Below are 26,653 nucleotides of genomic sequence, written 5' to 3'. Positions count from 1 at the left end.
TTCCCCCTAACTGAGGTCATAATGAAACCCTTTTCCTATAGGGTTGCAAACAAACCTAGAAAGGTATATAAACTACCCGACTCTCAAGAGCACGCCGAATGGTCGAAAGTGTTTTTGGGATTCTCGCTGAGGAGATTTCAGGTTCTACAAAAACCAATCACCTTCATTGACTTGAAGAAAGTGAATAGTGTTGTTGTTGCGTGCTGCTACCTGCACAACTATTTGCGTAGGACAATCCCTCAAAGGTACTCACCTAAAGACTGGTTGGATTTTAGATGACGACGAAGTTGGTGTGTCTAAGCCTGGACCAAGAACCAGCGATCACATGGCATTACAAGTAAGACAAACCGATCGCCCAATGGCTAGTTGCAAAAGAAGTAAGAAATAAATTTGTTCATTATTTTAGCAACAAAGGAAAAGTGGAATGGCAAGACAGATACATCTCTTAGTTTATAATGATTATTTGAAAACAAAATACCTCCGATGACAAACTGTAAGTTAGTTGTAGCATTGTGAATACATTATTTAACCGCAAAACTAGTAATTTAATTCTCTTACCTCGTCTTCACTGACTCTTCCTTCTCCTAAGTTGGAAGTCCCTCCTAGACATTCTTCCTGGTCAATAAGAAACAAAAAGTTCTCTGTAGTACCACAGCTTTGGTACATATATATCGTCTGTACCACTGCCAGAACGTTGAGAGGCTGTTACCTTTCTTTGGTTCCTTACGAAATGCACTTCTGATATTGTTTATCTTCTTCAACACATCGCTTTTTGTTGCAGTACTGTCAAACCCTTTCACTACTAATAGTAAACTACGGTGGGCTGCTTCCTTCTTTTCCCTATTGTGATAGTCTTTTGACTTAACCTTCCATACACATTCATTGTTTCCTAAACTCCTCTATAAACTGTAAAAGATTATCCTTCGACCAACTGGCCATGATTGCCGCGTCACAAACAAAACAATGCGCAACCACCAAACGCTCACCACTCAATGACGCATGAGGCCGACACGGAGCAGCTGAGCTAGCGCATGCGCATATCTCGCAGCTTGGACTGTCGACTGTGGCCTGTCACGGGAGCCTCCACTAACTAGCAGTTCCGCCTGCAGTCCGATCGTTGAACTGTCCGCACCGTGCGACAGTTGACAGTCCAACGATTCGCCTGCCGGATTCCCCATCCACTTACAGTTCTAACTGCAGTCCCGGACTGTCTCAGTCCAGGACTGCAGTTAGAACTGTAAGTGGATGGGGGGCCTTACGCTAACAACGTATTCTTATTTAAATGGCTTTACGCAATTTAACCTTTATATACGCCTTGCTATTCGTCGTTGTTTCTATCTTGTTCCGTGGATAATTCCGTTTGTATTCGTGCAATAATGTTATCATAAAACATATACTGAAAACTCTGTTTCGAAACATATAGGCCTACAACTTAGGCCTAATAATTACAAGCAACCCAATTAGATGGAAAGGTTCAACATTGATCAAAGAGTAGCCTACATGGTGCAGATGACCATCTCGTTTTAACTCTAAACTTTATACCCTCGACTGGTATTGAAATATGTCGTGTTTTTACAAACATCATATGCACTAAGGTATGAAAGTGTGAAAAGAACAGATGGTAGAACTTGTTATTCCTGAAATGTAGGAAAAAATTAATTTCTGCCTTAGCATCCCTTTAAGTCTGTTTATACTCTCTTACTTTTTAAACTAACAGTTTACGTTTCTAAATTGTATTGATGTCGAGAAATAGCTTACAATGAGTCAATCATAGTGAGTTGTATTCGGAATGTATATGTGTAGGTAATAAATATAATTGTGAGTACGAAGCACTCCCTATTGAATATAAAATGTTGTATTGCGCTCCATGTCGAGTGCTTACTCAACCCACTATGTTAAATCAAGTTAAACTACAATGACACCGCTGTGTTCTTGCCGTATTGAATTGCTAATTCCGACAAAATGGCAAATACAATTTACCAGTTTATAGTTTAATATATGCTGTTTCTCTTCGTGTACAAACAACAAGTAGTTTACGAGTACTATTAAAATTTATGCGTCGTATTACTTTTCTTAGGGGATTATTATTATTTGTGTTTTATTATTTTCTTTATATATTTTTACTTCTAGTAATTTTACATGTACATGGAAGGCCACGTTTTTGGTATACTATCATTATTTAGAACGTTTTAAATTTAAATTTTACTATTCCCTAAAATAAAGGCCGACCCCCTTTTGTCTCTATTATGCCCAGCCTGTTTGGCCACAGGCCTGTGAGAGGATTTTTATCAAACATATAAGGGCAGAGTCGGTAAAGTACAAGGTCGACTGTGCTGATAACAGTGCTACTGTAAGAGAAAGGGTTTAAACCTGTTCTATCTCTACATCAGATCCTCAATCCGTAGACCATGCAGCAACATAAGGCAAAATAAGACAATACACTTAAAAATAAAGTAGTAAATGTCTATAAAATGTTACGGTTTAATACGGCTTATAATAAATGAGAATCAAAAAAGAAAAACAAAGATTGAGACAGAGGGTAGGTTAGAAGTTATAATCGTTGATAAATTATAAAAACTATTATAAAATTATAAAAGGATTTATTATTTGGGGGATTTAGATCTTTTGCATTTTTATTTGAAAACCAATTACATTAATTAATATTATTTTATAACATTTATCATATCAATATTTATTGTTATTTTATAATATGTATTGTATAATACATCATAGTCTTCTTCTATTCTCCCATAAAAGTCTGAAGCCGCAGGAAAGTTTTATAGACTTTTGGGTATACTCGTATAATCACAAGCTACTTTCAAACCCCTGGACTTCAGTCAAAACAGAAATCACCTGTTTGTATGATCTAATCGGCCACGAAATATACTGTGAATAATTTTAAATCAAGTGTTAGAGTGTAATATAAAATAAGAACGATGACACATTTACCATCACTTTATACGAATTTTGACAAATGTGAACAGATGTTTAAACATGTTTGTATTGGCGTTTAAATTACTTAATATTCCAATTTTCCTTGATTCGGAATGCATTTAGGATACTAGAGACTTTATTTATAAAAGGATACGGGTACTAATGGAAGAAGCTATTGCATTTTCCTCTCTTCAACGTTCATCCCAAGTACGATTAGCCGAACATACTATGTTGCATTCCTCTATGGCACGTGGATCAATAAGATTTTTATTCTCTAATTAAGATTTTATGATGCACTTAATGTCCAGGAGCCGAGAACCAAATTGCATTGCATAAGCACACAACTGGTGTTCTTGAAATCGATAAGGGAAATTCACTCAATCGTTCGTTAGTAGTGCCAGTTTTGGTAGAGGACGAAGTGGGGAAGTATTGAAAGTGTTATACATATCGAAAGATATTTCAACCGCTATCTATTTTAACCACACTACACACAAAGATCATGTGATTACCATAACATATAATGCACCATAATACACTAAATCTTCGATTTTATCAACTTTTATCTGAAAGTATCTTGTGTATTAATTTTCCCGCTTACGATAAATTTCCTGTGTTTCACTTGGTTCAGTCGCTTGTTTTGTTTGTGAAATTACTTATATGAACTGATAGTGTTTTAATCAGGTTTACACGCTAGGTTTCTGTAAACGTTTACAAGAACGAATATGATATAGCAATAAAAACAACCATTAAATTATGTTCTTTTTCTTTTGATGGGTAAACTGTGGTTATTGACCCATTCTAAAGCCAAGAATCTGGTAATTTGGATTAAACTCGCTTGCGAACTCGATTAGTACCCAACCCAATTTGGTGTGCCTGATTTCATAGGAAATTATTAGATAATCGCGGCCTTAATCGTAATCGCGGACTTTGGAAATGTTGCAGGTGCGATTAAGGTCTAAGGTGAAGGTCAGTGAAAATATGAAAACAGTTTTATGAATGTCTGTCCTACACATCCTCCGCTAGTTGAGAGCTACGTTACGCCATCGCTTCTGTTGTGTACTACCGATGGGGATTAGGAGACAAGTAGGGGGGTTAGGTTTAAAATGTCACTCTTATACTGAATGGGTCAAAAGGCGCTGAGTGCTGGGCCTTTGTAGTTTTTTTGACAATAGAAGTTTATCGCGCACCCTCCCAATGGACGTTGGTGAACGGAGAAAGTGAACTTCTTATAGTACTGTCAATGCATTTCTATAGGGACTAAAAGACGATTTATTATTAGTTTCTCAGACATTTTGTCAATCTCTTCATAATTTCCTGTAAGATATCGAATATGAGATTATTCATTATGTTTTACTTATACGACCTGTTAAAATGAAACATACTAGATACTTGAAATTCAGAAAAAGTTTACTGTCTTTGAGAACCATTTCAAACTTGCCAACCGTGGACATTCTTAAAATAAATAACCCGCGTTGAGCACAGAACCACATGAACATACATCTGAGTTCTTTTTGAGACCTTAATACATGTATATTCGTATGGTTTAGTGATTGGTATATAGTCAATTGCGTTTTTTACTTGATTTTAGAAATTACACCCTGGTTTCCTGGTGTTGTTTGGAGATCTTTTCGAGATACAGTAATAATATAGTTTATTGGAGGGATAGTTTATTCCCGACTGAGATTGCAACTCAAATACTCACAACTACTGAAGGTAGCTGAACGGTTGAATATTCGTTTTAAGTTTGTGATTTTCAAGCTCTCTAGTAAAAAAATACAAACCATTGTAATATTTTTTCTGTCTGTTATGTATTCAATCGGTTTTGTTATTAAAATTATTTTCAAGATATTAAATTTATTAAACGCGTTAGTTAAACTTTATGTTTCAATAGAATTCTTAATAAGTAAAATATAGTGAAAGTAAAGCGGGAGAAATTCCCGAGCGATGTAGTAGAGGGAAACAGGAACACTAGTACGTCGCGTAGCTCAGCTACAGCATTTACATTACATGTATGCCGTGTATTGTTGTTACCCCTCGCCCCTCGTCTGTCTGTCCATATGTATTATATATCGGGGGACCTTTTCTTTCAACTACATAGCCGGGACCTGTAGTCGTTGTGCGCTTTTACGTCGTTCAAAGCCTTTGGTTTATTCATGCAGCGCGATGCCGAGGGTGTTGTAAGCCATCGCCGAAAAGGCGGGTTGTCCCCTTCCTCGAAGTTGCTTATAAGTTGTTTTAGTAATGTTGTGTTTCAGTTTGTACATGTTATTGTTAGTAAGATATATTCGGTTTCGTAATATTTCCATTGGATATCCATATCGAAAATGAAACATCGTTTGTGCATTTATGCAGTACTTATGAAGAGAAAGAAGTTAGCACAAACGTTTTAAAATCTATATATCACTAGAGTTTTCTTACTAGTTTGTAAGATGAAAATGCTTTGCTTGATAAAAATTTTACTCGTTTGTATGTTCTTATACACTGTATAAAAGTGTATCTCAATTTTAACATTTTGATTGCGCTTAATAGTCAAATGATAAGTTGGCGTTTAATATAATAAAGGAGAGAGCACATCAGGGTATGATACCTGTCTTGACGTGAGAGTCAGTGTGAAGCAGTGCTACAGAACATTGCTATACTAAAGTAGTACGTTAACCTTTTTCCATACCTGTTTACTCTGATACGATACCTGCCGTGATGTAATAAAGGTAGAGTTTACTTGTTCACCGCCCGTCGAGCGGAACTCGCGTGTGGGGTTTCTGTTTAACAGATTTATTCGCGATGGAAACGCTGTTGCGTACCCTACACATGCCACCCCTGTGTTCTTTTTTTTTTGAAGTAAAAATATACACGGGGTGTGAACACTAAATAAAATCGAAACATGCGTTCCGATCTCAATTTGTAGAATAACTAAAACTGTTAAACATTGTAGGACCCTCAGTGAATAGACATAGTCACAAGATATACTAAATAATCCCTAATTATAATCTAGAATTTCTACGTGTTAACAATACAGATTAAGTAGTGCTTACTATGGTGGGTTTTCGGTTGGAATATCGTTTGTTGAATTTTTACACGTTTTAGTCGCAACTCCTCAAGGCATTTTTAACAGGAAAAATATAACAATTATCATTCAGCAATGTGTGGTGTGTATTTGAAGTAGAATTTAGGGGTTCTTATATCAGGTCCAAAGAAAATCTGTTGAAGATTCCTTAAGACATGATCCTAATGTAAAAATTTGTTCAAGTCTTATTAAAAAGGTTTAATATGGGAAGTTGGATGGCAACACCTTAAACTTGTTGATTAGGTGGACCTAAAAGTGTCATCTCAGGTACCGTATTACATAAAACCAAAATTCTGTATTTTTTCCTTACTTGATAGAACTACACTGTTTCGAAAATTGTTGAAATAATTTGACTGCAGATTTATAATTTTGTGTAATTTATTACAATTTTCTGACATAAAATTTGTTGTACATAAAAATATACACATTATAATTATCTGTAATGTATTCATCTTGTGTATTTTTGTATAAGAAAGAATTTTGAAAAATATGTCTCCAGAACAAAATAACATTTTATATTTAGAATTATATTTTCGAAAATTAATTTTAAGCGATGCAAATTAATTGGGGTAAAACTTTTCATTTGCCAGATTCCAGAAGTGTGTGCTGGTGTTTGGAGTATCGTTGTCTTCAAATTGCTCTTCTATCCTCAATTTGGCAATTTTGGTATTTTGCCAGCATTTCCAGATATTGACGATATTCAATGATTTATTGCCCTTTTTTGATTCGATTTTTAAAATGAGTTTAAGTTAAAACTTCGAGGCTGGCACTAATGTACATACTGTCAAAAATTACACTTTTATCTTCACACATTTTTATTAGGGACCGATTACAAAAATGCCTGAATTAATGCCTAAATTTCCAACATTAAATTCTTGTAATTCCTCTTGGAGTTATACAAAGGGGTTTTTACTTTTTCTGTCTTCAGGAAAGTTAGCTTAAAGGGCTGTAACTTAAAACTAAAAATAATGCCCAATCCTAACATCGATTACACCACCTTATTACAAGCGTGAGAGGTGCGTGCAGAGGAATCTTACAAGTGCTGCACGTTGCACGGCGCTTCGTGTATCAAAAGACAATGTCACGTTTGTTTATAAGTTGACCATGTAACTTAAAATTACATGCAGTTGTCGACAATGGATTGGAATCGTGGAGCTGGAATATTCTTAGAGTATTTTATGATTTGTTATGTTTTGGAGTTTGCACTTATGTTTTACAAAACAAATGTCCAAATATACTTACTGATCTCAGATTACGCTTAAGGATGTTTGCGTAACATCCAACTGCACAGTAATGTCTATGCAAATATATAAATTACTCGTAAAGTGCTGAAAAGAACACTAGTTTAGGTCTTACAAGTGATTCTATTGTTTGATTGTATAAGTTGCCGAAGCATTGATAAAATTGTCGTTATTGTGTCAGTTGAACGCATAAGCCAATCTGATAATATTAGGAATGCACGTACTCTCATTTAAATGTTTACGAGAAAACGAACGAGGAAAACATTGGAAGTTAAAAGTTGAGTTATGTGTTCGCAGTCACTTTTATCTTTTGATGGAATGTGTTTTTCATCCGGTTCCAGGAAATTACTCTTTGGCGCGGAAGTCATATAGTTGGAAAGCTTGTTATTTTACTTCAATTGTACATAAAAGTCACATAACAGCAAAAATAGTTTACATTTATTTGCTTTTAAGCTAACTTTGAATATGGACTGTTGCTCAAATTGACATAATTTCTTTTGCCTCGATATCAGTGTTGGTTTTTTTTTTATTTTCATATTTGAAGTTACCATTTTACATTATTTGCCACTCGATATGTGGGTCATATGTAATGTGTGTGTGTGTGTGTGTGTGTGTGTGTGTGTGTGTGTGTGTGTGTGTGTGTGTGTAATTTTTATTATTTGTTTAGGATGAATGAAAGGTTATACACATTTATAAAATGTATTCTAAATTAATGTTATGGTCAAACTCTGTGATTATTTATTCCCGACTCTGCAATTGAACGTTGATTGAATATTCTCCAGCTTAATTATACTGTCGCTTGAGTTGCAAATGATTTAGCTGTGCAATTAGAAATCTGCTGCTGTAAGTGTGCGCCGAAGTTAACTTCTTGGCGCTGGGCTTAGTAAAACGTGTTAGTTAATTTTAGTTGTAACAAAAATTTGAATTCCGTCTGAAATGTCACGAAAACCTATGTCGTTGGTACAGCTTGGTGCTCTGATAGATTCCAAACGGACCCTTTCATAATACGTAAGCAATGTTGCTCTGAAGCGTAGTTAGGAGTCCTGTTATGTGGATCGCCGTACTTTTAATTAATATGTTTGACTTACGCGTTAATTGTCCTAGGTCTAAAGCCATAATATACATTCTTGCCTCATGCTTTACTTGTCCTTGTTCGAAGCCATAATACAGATTTTTGCCGGACGCTTTACTTGTCATTGGTTGGAAGCCATACTATAGATTCTTGCCTGATGCTTTAATTGTCCTTGTTTGAAGCCATAATATAGATTCTTGCCTGATGTTTTATTTGCCCTTGGTTCAAAACCATAGTATAGTTGCTTGCCTGATGTTTTAATTGTCCTAGTTCGAAGTCATAATGTAGATTTTTGCCTGATGCTTTACTTGTCCTTGTTCGAAGCCATAATAAAGATTTTTGCCGGTCACTTTACTTGTCTTTGGTTCGAAACCATACTATAGATTCTTGCCTGATGCTTTAATTGTCCTTGTTTGAACCCATAATATAGATTCTTGCCAGATGCTTTACCTGTCCATGGTCCGAAGCTATAATACATATCCTCGTTTCAAAACCGTATTACAGACTTTTGTTTGATAATTTATAAATCCTTGGTACGAAGCCAAAGCTTTCTTACTTAAGAACGGAGATTACAAAGTTATAGCAGTCGAAGCTATGAATAGGATAGCCCATTTTCGTACGTGACCCGCTATATAATGGGCATATGCATCGGAAAACTTTTCTAACATATTGAATTTTTATAGCTACTTCGGTAAATCGTGTTATGGAAAGTGAGCGAAATCACAAGTGACCTGCAGCTGTCACTCTCTCTACCCTCCGTTCCTAAGTGGGTTCCGTGGGACTGAGGGCTGTATTGGCCACTTGATTGTTCTAGACTCGACCACTACAATATCATTGGTTTAATGTCAGTAACGATTATAATAAAATGCAATGAAATGTCATTAAAATAAATGCATAATCATTAAAGCTCGTTTTATAAGAACCACTTATGAAGAGTAAGTAACATGTTGATTTTTTTTCTCCGAGATAAACTTTAATTATGGTAGTGGAGATTATAGCTTGTACTTAAATCTGGCCTTTACCTAACTGAATTAGAGTTTTGCTCTCATTAGTCAGCAGAAATTAAATTGAGCACAGGTTAAGTTGAGCGGCCGCGGCCTAATTTACCAATTAGTGTGGGTCGGAGGATTTATGGATATAAATTGAATTGAGGTTTAACTTCAACAAAAATATATGAAATTTATGTCGTTAAAGTAATGTAAATGAGTCCTTTAATTGGTGTGCCATTATTTTAATATTTTATAATTAATGACAAATTCAGTATAGTATACTTTCTTAAATGATCTAGTTCTTATTACAGACCTTTAATTCAATTCTAAAATTTAAATTTTAACTGTAATATTTCGGTGTCTTAATAAAAAAAATAGTATTGTTGTTTGAATAATAACATCGACTGATTGAGTAAATAACCCCTAAACAAGGTCTCAATTACAACAAATTACAAACTAGCATAATTATCATGGGCAGTAAGCAAACAAAACATGATGTATCTGTGATCTTGATGACGTATTCAGTAAAGAAGTAACCTGATGAACATATTTTAGCAAGTACGTAAATTATATATACAATATCAGGAAAACATATGTTTTTCCGTGAATTTATGTTTAAAGAAACGAAAAAAAGCGTTCAAGGGAGATTTCGACGCTTTGATTTATCTGTTACCGGTGAAATTTCGCGCTACAGATTGGCAGCGGTGCGAAACTTAAGTGACGTCATTATTTATTGATAACCGTAATCCTTTCAACTTTATTTTTCACCACGAGTACATTTTCTAACCGGTTTTGAGGAATGAGATTTTTCAGCATAAATTGGTACTCGATAACTTGTAAAATGCAAACCTATATTGGCCTTTTAGTTTGAGTTATAGTAGTAATTAGTAATCTTTATGATTTCTAGTGGATGTTGTATACGCACGGACCACAGAGAGGACAACAGAACTTCAGTTCCGTATAAAATGTTCCCTTTACACGTCACGGCCGCGTCAGTTCCATTTACAAATACTGTACCTTTTTGGCTGACGCGATGAAAGATTTAGTGGCAGCTATTAGTCTCCAAGTGGCGTATGTCAGTTATAGTTATTAGTTGTATACATCTGGCCGGTGTTTGTGATGTGGGAGTGTGACGTGTTTACAACAGGACCCGAGCCGTGCTGGCCGAGCGCCAGAAAACAGGGGACCCACCTGCCCGCTGCCCGCTTACACCACTCCACTCGTTTATTGTGCGTGACGTGGGACAGCCGAGCTTCTCTATTGGGCCTATTAGTGTTTTAATACTAGAATTTTATTGGACTATTATATAAATAAATGTTTAAGGTACGTGTTTACGTAAAAGTAATGTGCTGTCGAAGGAAATAATTGTTGCTAGATTGTGAAAATATTGTCTTCATCTGGTGTTTACAATTACGGACAATCATTTCAGTATCATCGTTTAAAATAAATTTAATTCAGTTTCTTGATTGCTTTTACTTAGTTGTTGCGTTTGAACTGGCTTGATTATATAAAATAGTATTTGGTGTTAATAAACCAAACAATCCTTCAATATTTTTACACGTGATACGCTTGTTTGTCAATAACATTTTGAAATGCATTAATGAATGTCACCCAGAAAAAAATAAGGATAAGGATGTAAAGTAATTATCTTAATTGCTTGGTTAAATACTGAAAACATAGGAAATTACACATATTATAGAAATATTTCCATTAAAAAGTTATTGATTGCACAGGAATACAAGTTTTTTTTTTAATAAAGATGTGGATGAAAGCGGCGACGTGCTGGACAGCCTGGTAGTTACTTTACAGCATTGTCAGAACCAGAATCAGAAATTGCGATATTCATACGCTTATACAACGCACAATGAATATTGTAATGAATACAAATACTATGACTTTATTATACAACAAAAAGACTAAAACAATGTTACACACACACACACACCACACATACAGTAATACAATAATTAAGCCATACAAACACTTACACATAACTATTGCTCACATATATTACCTAGTAGACAACTCCTCTTCAAATTATCTCTTCAGTATGATCCTGTTACTGAGTAAGGTGTTAATGATATTGGTAGCATTCTATAGTTTTATTCGTGATACGTCGGTAGTTTTCTTCGTATATTTGGTTTTTGCTATCCTCTACCAAATCCCAGCTTCAACTATTTCCCTGTGATATTTGGCATTGAATATTTGAAATCCTAGCTAGTGTTATTAGGGATTTATTTTATTTTAAATTTATTTTATTGAATCATTTACCGGGTTGTCAAAAATAATGTGCATTTTGTAATTACTTTTAAATTCACATACTGAATAAAAGCACAACTAAAACAATAATGATATTTTATTTGTATATTTATTTTGGTTTCAATTCCCTAAGACACCCTGTGCTGAAGGATTTGAAATAGTTTATTGTGGCAGAATTGTCACGGCGCGGCGTGGCGGGCGGTGTGCGACACAGAGTGCGACGCGTCGTCCTCCCGCCATTAGCGTCCCACAAGGCCGCGTGTTTTATCAGTATCGTCTGGCAGCCGGCCACTTGCCGGCAAACACCGGGTTTATGTCCCAGTTTTGTTTCCACGTCCCCGGTCGGCGTGTGCGGATGATTCGGGTTAATGAGTTGCCTTTGGCCCACGTCCAACGGCGTCTAATCCACGCTTATTCCTGAATTCCGTCTGAGCCGAGGAAAATTTATTGGATTAGAATGAATAAATATTCATTAATGGCTTATGGGGGTATTTTATCGTAAGTTAAAGGGGACGTTCCATCATTTTAAATGTTATCTAAACCATTTATCAACGTATAATAAACGACAAGTTAAGTGTGTTTTTCAGTTTGATTGAATTTGAAAATTTTGCCAAGATACGTCCTTTATTATGTCTGAATTATAAGGTACTATAGGTCTGTAGGTGGGAGCCAATGGGAATTGTATTAGCACACAACCTGTTGTTTTGCGAAAACCGATCGAAGGATTTCCCATAAGAAAGAAAAAGATCTTCAGCCGTCCAATTAGGTTGGGGGGGGGGGGGTTATAAAAGCGAGAGTATCAACGATAATTTCCCAGTTCTTGTTGCTTTTAGTTTCATACACTTAAAATCAACCGTGATAGTACAATTGGCAGTTTTTTATACTGTTATAAAACAACAAGATATAGATGAAATTGTAAAACATTTAGTACTTAAGGAAATTCAACAATTTCAAAAATTGTATACATTATCGCAAAAATTAAGATACAATAAATTCATTCGTATAACATTTTAATATGTTTCTGATTTTAACAATTTATTTAGATATACAAGTACTACTAAATGTCCCTTAAAAATAATAATAATAACAATAAAAAGAAACATACAGATTGATAAAAATAAATAGTGAACGGAACAACACACGTTTTGTCAATCATACAACTATACAATTCTATAAAATTAAACTTCAAAATATATCATTTGGGAATTGTAGGTTAAATGTTAACATATTTTAGTAATAATTCATATAAAGCCCGCTTTCACACGATGTATTCCGAGTGAGTGAGTGAGTGCTGAACCGTCGCGTCGATTTATTTATGAAATCCTAACTAGTTATAGACTGGTTTACCTAATTAGTCTGCAGTCCGATTAAGTAGCCATTAGTGTCTTGAAATAGAGATTTGGCCAAAAAATGCATAATGCAGTAGGCATCTCTTAAGGAAATTCCTCTCGTCGGTGGTTGGGGAGACAAATGAAGCAGTGGAATCGTGGAGAGGAAATTCCTCTCTTTGACGGTTGGAAAGTTAGATGAAGCAGGGGACGTGTGCAGAGGAAGTACTTCTCTTGATGTTTGGAAGTTTCTGGAAGTTATTGGTGTATATCTATCTGCATTGGAAACCTGCTTTATAAGCTCATCATACTTTGATCGACTTGTAATGTGTTCTACAAATCGTTGCGTAATTCAATTGTTGGTAAATTACATTGTACGTCTAACCATGAAATTTACCAACTAACGCTAGGACTACATTTAGCAGACCTCAAATTTTCTTCGGATAAGAATGACCGTTCATTGTTTTTCAATAAATCGTAAAGACGTAAGAGCCAGTAGCCTTTCACGCTATTCATCGTAATGAAGGTTTTTTTTTAATTGCAATGAACGCAAAACTACTATTAAACCACGTAACGAAGTAAATTTGAAATTAAGTAAGAAATTATTAATTGGCACATAAACACATATTAAACTCTAAACAACCATATAGACTTAATATGCCAATTGTAAACCATTTCTACTTACCTGATAAATTTACTAAAACATTTTATGTAGTACCATATTTGTATAAGGAAATAAACAACGTATAAAATATTTGTTAAAATGTCATAACGTATTTACCGTGTAGCCGTGAATACCTATATTTATAGCATTCTTTATACCATTCCTATCCTGATTTTCCTGGAATGAAAATAAATATCTTTAAATATCCGCGAAATCCTTGTGATAAATACTAACTGCCTGATATAGGAATCTGATACGAGAAGGAAAGAGCAGCTTTTCTGGGTATGGTGGGTAGATCCCTAATTGAAATTCAGATCACAGGAATCACTTCAGCTTTATCCCTTTGTGAAGTCCTTCGTGAACCTCGTAGGTGGTTGCATACGCTTTCTGTAATGATACCTGAAAGTAGATACTGAAAGCGATTCTTAGACTGGTTACATCTGATGTTAGCTTTCCCCAGCAGTGTAAACCCGGGAAAGGATATATTTATAGAGACCAGTGCAGTGCTGTATAATACATGGCTTTACCATCACAAGTACACTTCGATAAACGTTTAATACAAATACAACACTGGCTGCAGCCTTATGCACAAATAAACAAACTGGTTGTGTATGTTTAAATATACAGTGGATGTGGAGAAACTCTTGTGCTGTATAAGTAAGGTATGTGTAGAGTACTCGGCCATTTTCTAATGATATCTTGGAGATGATAGTCTACCCAAGAAGCCATGGTGTTGGTGTAGCATCTCATTTCTAAATGGTTGTATTGAATATAGTAACTTGCGTAAACGTCTTCATCTCTGTAACAGATGATTCTAGACCGGGAGGCACACGAGTTACTTGGCATGAACTTGTGTCATAATCCTGTAAGTCAGTTAGGCTACTGACTGAAATTATAAAGATCATAAGTGTACTCACATCTTCATCGGCGACACCGAATATGACGTATAATTTAGGGATGGCAGTCTGATTTCTGAAAGACCGTAGTATTATGACCATTCAAACTTATAACCCGACTATGGTAAATAGGTTTTCGCAATCCCATCGTCGTTGGCCAACCAAAATTAAAAAAAAAATAAATCATTTACTTTCCACGACAATTGTTATAAACTTACTGACCCGCTCAACTAACATCACATATACGCTCTTTAAACACTCAGCTATTTACCTAGATACTTTAGATAGGCACCTCGCTTGGCCATGAGGACGTGGTGCGTACCATTCACTTGTTTTGTGTAATCCCTAAAGACCTGCATCCGGTAATGGCTTTAGAATTTCAAGATACACTCTAACTGCGACGTTTCGAAGGCTGGTATCTGGCGTCTACTTCAGGGGAATACAATTTAAAGCAAAATATTAAAACATAACATGTATTAATTATTTGGAATACATACATGGAAATTTTTGAATGTCTAACGAATCGTCGTTTGTAAATAATAATATAAAGAAAACCAAAATCGTATTGACACCTAGAACTCTGCTAGGACTCGTTTTCTAGGTATCCCGCAAAGTCAGGCGCACTCCCGATGGTCTGTGTACGGTAACATCGGCATCGCTCTGCAAATGAAGTTCCGGACGTGGCCTGCAACCAATGCAATACATGTTCGCGTGCGTTCAATATATGTTGAGATTTTGGCATTCACAGTCCGATACATTACCGATCCATCACGTGTTTATTTTGTAATTTCAATGTGACAAGACACACGTAGAGTGAAGAGCATCGGACCTTGTGAGGCGACGCGTCTAGAATATGCTGGTCGGCGCGGCGGCGGCGACAGACAGAATGTTCACCCATTGCTCCACTAACGCTATTTTAAACAGTATCCCTCCACAGTAACGTTAATGTGATTCAGACTCGGCCGCGGGCCTGTGTTGCTGGTACTGTATCTGGCCAGCTAATCCCGTCCGTGCCCACTGTCCCCGCTCCTCCTCAGTTGGTTGTTTCACTCGTCCGGATTTACGCGTATAAGTGACATATCTCACTTTGCCGATCCCTCGCGTTCTCTGACATACGGAACCTTACTGTAAACCGTATAGGTAACATAGACGACGTAGTCAAGGAAGCAGGATTTTCCGGACATTACTATCGTTCAGTGATGCGAAAAATCAGTAACACTACGTTTTGAGATCTGCTATCTGGCCTCTTCTTCAGGTAAATAACTAACCTAACGCATAATTATAATCTAGGTTAAAATAAACAAATCATCATTTTTCTTGTAGCTACCATGAATAATTCGTGTTTATATAGTATTTATTTTGTTTATTATTAAGGATTTTCACGTTATACATACAATATAGTTCGTAAGGTGGAAGGTTGCAAGTTTACAAGAAAGAATTGTTTCTAGAAAAACTGATAAACGAAACTGACGCACTCCCCGATGTTGTAGGTTCTCTACAGTAGGCTAGTTGGGAAAACCAGGGAGGTCGAAATGGTAAAATACTGAGAAAAACCGAATGGCTAAGACGCTAATTCTTCTCTTGTACTTCAGATCTGAGTTTACGTGTTCATAGTTTAGGAGACCTACCTCTATAATTAGTATCTACCAGACTAGAACTTTATTTTATTCATTTATCATCATAATATAGAAGAGTCTCAATATAAAGAATATTAATATATCATAAGAAGTCCCTAAAATCGAGTAGCTGATATTCGCTACAAAAGGATTCTTAAATAAAAATGAACCACCTCGTTTAAAGAATACATTCAAGCTTAAGCTCCATTTTATTTATTTCTTGTATTTTCTGCGACAACTTTAGGTCGTTCACCTTACGTAGTCTGCATTTCTGTTTATAGGGTATGTCGTTAATGCGTAATAAGTATCGTTAGATTCTTTAGCTATCTCTAATTCTTTCATATTTGGATCGTTTAACGTAGCACCATACTCTTAAATTTCACTGTAAGAGATTTCTCGAATCAACTTCCTATTATGTCGCCTCACACTCAACAGTAAATAAAAACACCCAAAGTGTCAACTGACAGAAAGGATAAACAATGTCAGAACCACGCCAGTAACATAAACGCTGACTCATGAATGACTGTTGATTGAAGGGGGGAGGAAGGAGATGTTGTTTACATTTCGAATTGCGAGTCACTATAAGTCATACTTTTGAAACATCGCATTTAAACGGAAATGTAAGCGTGGGCATGTTGTTACTTAGAGTCCACGTTTGTTGTTGGGGTTTTTAGAATGGGTATTCGTAACATAGAAGTTTGAGTTCTACTAGAATCAATAAATAAAATAATGAAAACCTCGTCATATAAACCAACCATTCGTATTATAGGAACATTTTTAGTATTTAGTGTTACGTAAGTTTAAAAGGGATTAAAAACTGTGAAATTATGGATTTGTAATATTGAAGTTCTTAATAAGGGGACTCCACTGTATTAAAAACACTCGATTTTCTTTGTAAACGGTTTGTGCAGGACCGCACCATAAACTTATCATATTACTTATTTTTAGTAGGCTACAATAAATAAGTAATGAATTTATTTAAAATGCACAAATCTAATTTACAAGAAAGCTCATGTCAAATCCAACATAACTAAAAACACAACGCATAAGATAAATAGGTAATAAAATATACACCCTCATGTAAGACATTTGGAACAAATTACAAGATTAAGAACTTAATCTTAAGAGGCAAAAATGATTAACTGTTTCCTTAAAAGTAGCTAAACTTGCACACCTTGTAGCAGGTGGTAAAGATTTATACATTTGGGGTCCAAAATATGAAAAAACTCTTGTACCCAATTCAAGCCTTAGGCACCAGTAGAAGTTTTGATCCTTTTGATTTCTCTTCTGTCGTATGTTTCCGCCATTTAATCTCATGTCCTGCAATGTTTTGACTTACATTATGGTACGAATTTTGAGTTTAGCTCCAATTAATTAAAATCAAGTGTAATCTAAGTGAAGAAGTGTTCTCATTGCCTCATCAAGTTTTCAATTAAGTGCAGTGCGATGTTTTAGACACGATTTCAATGCACGGTGGAGCAATCGAAATATCTACTCATAACGTATCTACGGTGGGAAGGGTTGATTCAATGTGAATGTTGAGTTTAGTTCCAGTTCAGCTTCCGCGTCTGAAGTTGGCGCTGTCTTAGACTTGATTCCTACAAACTGTGGCCATGTCAGCCTGAAGAGAAAAATACATCGACGACGAAGAAGTTCAAAACGAACTCTTTGCATATATTCGACATGAGAGACATCTGGATTACAAAATCAAGTATAGTATAAATGAAGGTGTGTTCTCATTGTCTCACCAGGTGCACAATTGAGTGCGCATTATATTAGTTTCTCCTAAATTTCTCAGAAGAAATGAACGAACTGTTGTTTTGTTGATGATTTATCGAATTAAGAATGCTCTTCAGTCGTTCATTTATTACGAAATTAACTAATTTTGTTTACGTGAGATTTGTGACAATTAGTATAATGTTTCGCTATCTAGTTAACTATGTTGAACAAGATGTGATGGGGCAGTTCACCTACCACCTGAAAAAGAACCCCGTTCACAGTCCTCAGTATTTCTCGGAAATATAAGGTTTAATTAAAAATCGATTGTAAATTGTACGAATAATGAATTAGAACATCCAACCTTCCAAGAACTGTGTACGAATACAACAAACGATTACTCCGAATAAATAGTGCAGTGTTTTTACAGTACCGTTCTACATTGGACCACTTATATCATCTTTTCTCGTGAAACTAACTTTTCTTCATTCTCTTGGAAAATCACTGAGATGTTGTAAAAGATTTTTCTTGAGTTGAGTAATAAAATATTACTTCTACTACATTCAGAATTTCTCACGTCTTATTTTAGACACTTCCGTGAAGTTTAACTATCTCTAAAACATAGAGGTTTGTGCAATAGATGAAGGAAAATGATTGTAATTTCACTCTGAAAAACATTCATTTTCATTAATTGATTATTCATTTATATATGAACTTCGACTTCTCTTCAACATTCGGTAGTTCGAATGACTTATAATGTAGCAACTGATAGCCTAATAATTGGGTTTCACGAAAAACTCGCTTAAGAACAATCTTAAAGTAACTGTACTCGCCACTGTTTGTGTTTTTTTTATCAAAATAAAAAAAAAAAAACTTTGAGAGGGGTTTCTCAATAAAAAGTAATTTTATGACTGTATGCATGTGTTAAAAAATTCTTAAAACGTTATATGTATGACATTTTGATCAAACACATGCCTCAAAATTACAAGCTCTTTAAAGTAAGATTATATATTTTGAGGTTTTTTATAGGTATTTGTTATGTTGCAAATACTCATTAAAGGCCTTTTAAGCAGCCAGAGTTACCGTATGTTATTATAGAAGGCTGTAATTACCCATTGTTTTGGTGGAACGAGTAGCAAAACAGTAACTATCGTCCATTACTTAGTAATATATTTTTGTAATAATTGGATGACATATTACTTCAGAGTAAACGTTCTACATAACTTGAGAGGTCAATTATTCAAGGCACCTTATTACCTCTATCTCAGTACTCTCTAAGTGGCAGTTAGTTGATTGGGAGATAAGACTAATATTTAGAAAAATACTCTAATAACGCTTCTAGAGAAAGGGGAAAGTTATTATAAGGAAAGGATTTCGCCAGTTTGAATGATTATCCTCTACCCTATCTCTATAACAATAAATGTGTATACAAGGTAATCACATTTAGACTCCATGTATTGTAATTTGTAACAAAATTAAACTTTTGGCGTTGTTAGAAAGTTAGTTGTGAACACTTGTTGAGTTACGACTGCCACATTGTCGATGCACGTCACTAGGGTGGTCGACCGAGATGCCCTTCATTATAACAGGGTTATAGTGAAATCCCGGATCGCGGTGTGTGGAGGAGGAAATCCGGAGTATTATTGAATGCCAGCCGGGAGAGCCGTTGGCCAGCGCCTGAGCGCCAGTGAATGGCCGGTACTCGCGCGGTGTGGTGATGAGATGCCGAGGACGCCGAGGGCGGCGGGGGTGTTCGGGATGATGATGAAGGGGTGGGGGCGGTGGCGGTGGCGGCGGCGGCAGGCAGTCTACGTCACGTAATCGATGGAAGCTGAGCTCCATGGCAACGGTCGCTAGGGTTACCAGGTGCTCCTCTCACATCAATGGAGGGTCGGCCCGCTTTCCCGCTCAGAGGCTCGCTTGTCCGCTCGCTCCGCGGCTCGCGAGCTGGGGTTTCCGATGGCTCGCTATGTTCCCGTCGCGATTTCCCGTTGCAGTGCCATTCATTCGCCCGGCTCACTTAAATCAATCATCTCAGCAATCAGCAGGCCCTTCCCCCGTGCCGCCACACTAATTGGCTCTTGATGTTATGGCAAAATACAATTTTTGCCGGAATCAAGAGTATTTCATTTTGGTGTTTTTTTTAATATATATAATCTCTTGCGATTGGACAATAACACGTAAACCAGGATCTGCGACCATTCCAACGCCGTTTGTTGTAAATTATAACCGACATTGATATTTTTGTCCGAGTTTTTAAAGGAACTGTTAACTTTGTTTTACAAAAAGATTTGCGGCTAAGAAAGGAGGCCTTCAGATACAGATATCTACACCGCACACCAACCACAATCATTATACTAAATGTGAAAACCCCTGTACGACTCTATCTTACCTGTAGTATTGTTTCATCATGTTTGAATAAGCTCTTATTTGACACTGATCTAAATTTAACACTTATAAATGATTTTAACACCCATGGTGCATTTTGTTTGTACGTGGTTATAAAACACAACGAATTTACTCTCTATACTTTGATTTTTTTCCCCTCTGTTGTAAATCCCGACACATTCTTTTGTGAAGGGATGACCGGAAACGTATTTTGTTTTTGCGTACCTTTACTCTTAATGGTATAGGAATGATACCAATAAAAATCTAACCTATTACAAGTTGTATGTATTCCAATTAGATATCTTGTTTGTAAATTATTAGTTTTTGGAAGTGTACTCGTACTTCGTAAGATTGAAAACGAATTCTCCTGTAGAAATATTTTCATAGCCTTCAGGAGAATAGATTGTCAGATAATATTATTTGTGTTCGTTTATCTATCGACTTTTGAACAATTACATCTTGAAATTATTCAATACGCAAACGGATGTGAATTTTGGGAATAGAAGTAACAATTTTTGAATTCTATAATTCCTTAAGTTTTTGTTTTCACAGTAACTTATCGATTAGTTGTAGCTTATAAATCCCGTTTTAAACTGTTTAGGTTGGTACTAAGATTGTAAACACCACACTAATTATGGTAAAAATACTTTTCTACTTATTGCTTTTATTTACATTTGAGTTAAAACATTATAAAACTGTGATAATTTTTTTGTAAATATAAAATTCTTGTACATCATTAAAAAATTGTCTTTTTTGTGAGGGAATAATATGCCGGTTAGTTTATTGTGTGAAGAAACCCAGCGCACGGCCTACGTGTTTATTCCAATTTAATGGAGCAACGTTTACTTTTTATTTTAGTTTTTTTTATTAATTAATTGATTTTTTTGTATAGTGAGTACTGTTTTAATATTCAAACGATGTAGAACAAAAATGTTTGAGATTTGTTATCTACATAACGTATTAAAAATATCGAAAAACTAACAAAACTTTTGGCTGTGTACTGATTGTATTTAAAATGAGATACATCCCATAACTCTAAGACTAAAAATAAGATTTTAAAAGTGAACGAGGTTTAACACTGTTCTTATGGGGCTAAAATGAAGATGGCCAGTACATCTCGGTTATGATCTCATCGTTTCAGTGATGCGAGTGGAGGTATTTAGTGACAGAACCTAGTTCTGTGTTCGAATAGAAAATGCTGTACTTGTAGGGGACTGTCCAGTGTCGTCGAAGCAATGCCAGTCACCCAGCAGTTTACTCACGGATCTGCTCAGTGTTGGCTGCTGAGTGACAAGCTATGAATTGACCAATAAATAACCGTGTTTCTAGTGCAAACATCGATGCGAGATTGTTTTTCTTTGCCGACGGCATCAACGTATTTATCAGATATTCATAAATCCAAGACGGTATGTCATCTTATACGTGTTCTAGACAAGTATCGTGGATAGGGGCAACCGGCAGAACCTCGGTGTTTGCAAGTGTACAGTTGTGGAGCATCATGGAGTAATTCCCCAATCAGTTATATGTCTCGTGCAAGAACATTCCAGGGAATGGTAAGTTCTTCCAGTTATTTTCTCGTGATCTTTGTCCGAAATTTCACATACTGTAAGCTACTAGGATGTGGGCTTAATATCCAGTATCTCCAGAGACCCTCTCTGTCGCGTCGATGCATCATTCATTCTCCGGAAACTTTTCAACAGTGATTACGTCACTCCAAAGTTGAGAGTGATTGAGCCATCCAACTTCGTTCGTACGTTTTAGCTGAACATCTTAGATGCAAAAAGTTGCAGAGAAAAAATACATCTCACTTGATCCTCCTCATCGAGTCATTGAGCGTCCACGTTGAGCACTCTTTTCCTATACAGACTTCCACAGCCCAGTGGGATGCAGCACATCTTCCTCCTAAACACTGCATCAATAAATTACCAAGGCCTTGTCCCATTTCCAACAATGACGAGGTTGGTTGGTCACGTTGCGAATAATGTGACATAAGTTTGTTTTATTGTCAGTTCACGGTCAACCGGTAAGTGAATTATACTAGGTTACTTAAAGTGTGTACCATTCATTTAGTAACGCTTTTGTCTATCGATTAATGGACAATTATAATGAGTATTGTGATAAACAAATATATCGATTATCGTGCCTCCACTTTACGGACGTGTACGGATTCCGTCGCAGTTACCAAAACACAAGCAGTCTCGGCGAAATGAAATGTGAATGTACGTGTACGGAGTGAAGTCTAGGCGCCAATATGTATGCATGAGACAGAGCTATTACTCCACAAACCGCTTGTCTCATTTCGCTCACCACGCCGCTCAAAGGCCTTCGTCATCTCATTTCCATCTGATAACGTACTCCTGCTGTTGACGCTTGTTTCACCGCACAGCTCTACTGTTTTAGTTAGCTACTACTAGGTCGTGTGGGCTGTGCCAGTAGTCTATCGTTGATAAAGTAGCTTTTGACAATATATTGGAGTATGTGCTATAACAAATAAAAAATTTCATGAGTTTCAAACAACTTCAAAAGTAAATTAGTTCTGTTGATTATGATTCATGTTTTATGTTGTTGAAAGATAATTATAGTAGAAGACCATACAAATATATAAAAGCTAATACATTTTTGTTGCACAGCATGTAATGGCATTCATTATTGATATTGATGAGTAAACAACAAACCCAACCATATAATCATTATTATTTAACAGTATTTGTGTATTTAAATTAACAGCCGTTAAATAGTTATAATTAAAGCCAGATTGTTAAAAAAAATATCGAAATAAATAGCGGTTGAATTATCTGTTCCGAAATTTCTTTACACAAAACTATACTATTTGATACCTAATACCTATAGGCCGACACCTGGGCATTATCAGTATGTTGTAAATTAATCATATAAATATGTAAATAGCTTTGCTCTAATCTTCTCCCAATAATGCCTTCTGTGCCATTTACCAAGCAACACACAGGTAAAACATCTGTTTTTTGTAGTTAGTTCCTGCACATTTCACGTCATAGTTTTTGTTTTGTGAGTCTTTTAGCAGTGAATAAAAGGAAAATAGTCCTGGTTCCCAGAATGTATAACTCTCCTATATGTATTTAAAAAATACACTGTATGAGAATGCCCATTACTGCTAGCGAAAAAGAGACTAAAGGTTACCAATCAATACAACTTCCAACTTGCGTTCTCTTACTTAGCGGAAGCTCCGGGTTATTTTCTTGTTTCCAATTGCGATTTCGTCACTGTGGGTATTTTTAATCTATTTCGGATCCCTTGGTGATCTGTTAAATGATTGGTTACTAACTCTATTCGTGCATAAGACAAATGAACTTATTATTATATTATTACAGATATATTAGTTGTATCTGTAATATTACAACATTTACTGTGAAACTGTCCAAAACAGTGATTGGTGTGAAAAAGAATCACATTAACCTAATACCCACTAGGGTCATGCGATTGTTTTGGGGTAAATGATTCACTACTGTAATTGTACGTCTGGCTGTGTATTAGACAAGATTGAGTTTATTATTATATCTCGACGCAGTGTCTTCGTGGTCTTGCCCAGTGTCTCGCAACCATATAAACATGCATGTTCCATGCTGAACAGCAACTGCGTACCCTTGCCATCGTCTGTGTAATTGTGTCCACTCCACCAGTGTTGCCCTGACCTCTGAAAGTAACATCGACCATATAAACATGCATGTTCCATGCTGAACAGCAACTGCGTACCCTTGCCATCGTCTGTGTAGTTGTGTCCACTCCACCAGTGTTGCCCTGACCTCTGAAAGTAACATCGACCATATAAACATGCATGTTCCATGCTGAACAGCAACTGCGTACCCTTGCCATCGTCTGTGTAGTTGTGTCCACTCCACCAGTGTTGCCCTGACCTCTGAAAGTAACATCGACCATATAAACATGCATGTTCCATGCTGAACAGCAACTGCGTACCCTTGCCATCGTCTGTGTAGTTGTGTCCACTCCACCAGTGTTGCCCTGACCTCTGAAAGTAACATCGACCATATAAACATGCATGTTCCATGCTGAACAGCAACTGCGTACCCTTGCCATCGTCTGTGTAGTTGTGTCCACTCCACCAGTGTTGCCCTGACCTCTGAAAGTAACATCGGCCATATACAGTGCTTATCAGTCGGGGGCAGAGCCCAGTATTATCTTATCTACTGTTCCTCCCCCTCACATGTGTTACAACTGATTGCATGCTCAATCTGATAACCACTCACTGCGTAGAATATCCGGTATCATTGCAAACAAATATGTGCCGTTTGCTTATTATACCCTAAGCTTTGAATTTGTACGTTTGTTGTAGTTTATTTTTAACTGGTGAGTTAAGGTCTCGTGGACCCCAGTAAATTTGGATTTGGATTTACGTATGCATTTCTTTGGAGCTGACACTACATACATGTAAATTCTACATGTTAATTGCTTCTGGAAAGGAATGCGTGTTGTTTAGAACTCAAGTGCTTATATATAGTCTGGTGGCAAACTTTAGATTTGTTGTGGGGTCCCTTAGACCTCACATCACCATACATGTTATGTTTGTTTTTTTTTTCGAGGAATTTACGTGCTAATGACCTAGACGGTGAATATAAGACAGATAATACTAGAGATAACAGTTCTCAAATAATACAGAATTGGAAGTAAGTGTTTTGGATGAGGACGACGAAGAAGTGAAAGAAGAGTGGGTTTTCAGTAGTTCTAGCTCATGTAATACGTAACATATCAGGATTTCACCGTTGGTGAATTTTATACTTAACATAAAAAAAATTTTAGTTCATTAAGTAGTTATTTTACTTTTAAGAGTTTTAGTTTTACACAGGTTAATGGTGCATAGAATGTTAGTTTTAAAAAAACATGCTTTTGAGCAATATATTCGCTGCCATTTCCATGCAGTTGATCAAATAGATCAACAAACATTTTTTTAAATATTGCAAAATCAGTGAATTTATTACGTATTGTACTATCGAAAAGAGTGTGTCTTCGAATAGTTATTTCAATTAAGTACAAAAAACACATTAGACGTTATTTTGTTACCTAAATATAAGAGTTTGTTATATATATCTGAACACACTGTGTACTAAAACTTCGTATTTCATGTCTATTCTCGACTCTAAAATTTCTCTTCATCTCAAGTTTTATCACCTCGCCAATTAAGGTTGAATACCTGTTGAAAATGTAATGGTCTTAGATTACACGATCACGCGGTCGGATAACCAAGGTATTTTAAAAATTCTTCATTCACTAACAGCTCTCAATAATTAAGTAGACATCACAATTTAAAGGGTTCCCGATTTTTGCGGGTAACAATGCCGCATATAACAAAGATGAAGGCTAACCTTTGATACAAACTATTGAAAAAAATCGCGAAGCGAGAGTTTTAAGGATTTCTTGCTTTCCACAGCCTTGCGATTCATCGCAGATTACGAAATTTAATCCTACCGTGGAGTGTTCAAAATGATCACTGAATATGTTATCATTTGAATGTACAGTACCTCTTTATGCCAGGTCTGTGGCTATTGATTATGTAGTTTTTTAATTACTCTTTCTAGTAAGTGGCACTCGGCTTAAGTATTTTTGTATTAATTAGTCCAGGATTAATTACAACGCTATCAGCACGAACTGACCGAGTAGTGTTACTTATTGTTAAGTACCGTACTTTATTAAAATTTCAGGCTCGGATATTATTTATCTAAGCATTAATTGATTATCTCGTGGCCCTTAAAATATTTACTTTAAAAAAGGTCAATGCATTCAAATGTAAAATTACCTCAATTGTTGGTATTATTTAAATTAAAAGAAACCAAACGCGTTATGCGAGTCATGTTTATTTTTAAATAATTTCTTGGGAGTTACATTCATCATTTAAAAAGTATTCATTATTTTCTATATTTATAAAAGAATAATTTCGTTGACTTTTTGGGAAACCATTAAAATGAGTTCATCAACTTGTCAATGTCGTACGTGTGCTATTACAATAATCGGACATGGGTCTGCGTAATTATCATCGTCAGGTCATCAACATTAAGGATACACTATTAGTGCATAGATAAATATTTCCAACTATTGTCTATAATATGTCTAAGTGAATGTGACGCACTGGTTCAGCAGCTCTCTGCCAGACTGTTGGGTCTGGCCAACAATAGCTTCAGAGTCTCTCTTCTGCCAAGTTTCTCTGTAGGCTAAGTGTAAACATTTAAAGCACATTAATTTACTGTATATAAACAGTCCAGCCTTTGTTTCCCCGGTGTGAATCGTTTTCCGACTTATGATTTACGTGCCAGTCCGACTTCGCTTCGCTTTAAGCGGCCATTAAAATGTTTAACGCCTTGCTTTCATAAAGCAGGTAAGGCGAGCTATTTGTAAACGTCCAGATTCAGATTTATTAGCAGGAAGTTTTTAGTTTCACAAAATACTCAGTATTACAGTGTTCTATTTGACATCAACATAATGTGACATATAATTATTTAA

At 36.0% G+C, this 26,653-nt stretch overlaps 1 protein-coding gene across 9 annotated transcripts in view; it reads left to right on the top strand.

Annotated features, from left to right (window-relative positions):
• Positions 1–26,653, top strand: part of LOC124368910 (poly(rC)-binding protein 3-like) — a 293,457-nt gene that overhangs the window by 188,825 nt on the left and 77,979 nt on the right. The window contains exon 1 of one of the 9 annotated variants that reach the window (XM_046826446.1): positions 15,463–15,702. The exons of the other annotated variants lie outside the window; for them this stretch is intronic. The gene's annotated coding sequence lies outside the window, so the exon portion shown is untranslated. Of the gene's footprint in view, positions 1–15,462; positions 15,703–26,653 lie in introns of those variants that run through there. 9 annotated transcript variants of the gene reach the window in all.

The sequence above is a fragment of the Homalodisca vitripennis genome, chromosome X, assembly GCF_021130785.1.
Source record: "Homalodisca vitripennis isolate AUS2020 chromosome X, UT_GWSS_2.1, whole genome shotgun sequence".
In the NCBI taxonomy this organism is placed as follows: domain Eukaryota; kingdom Metazoa; phylum Arthropoda; class Insecta; order Hemiptera; family Cicadellidae; genus Homalodisca; species Homalodisca vitripennis.
Note: the sequence above shows the minus strand (reverse complement) of the source record. Positions and strands in the feature narration are given on the sequence as shown.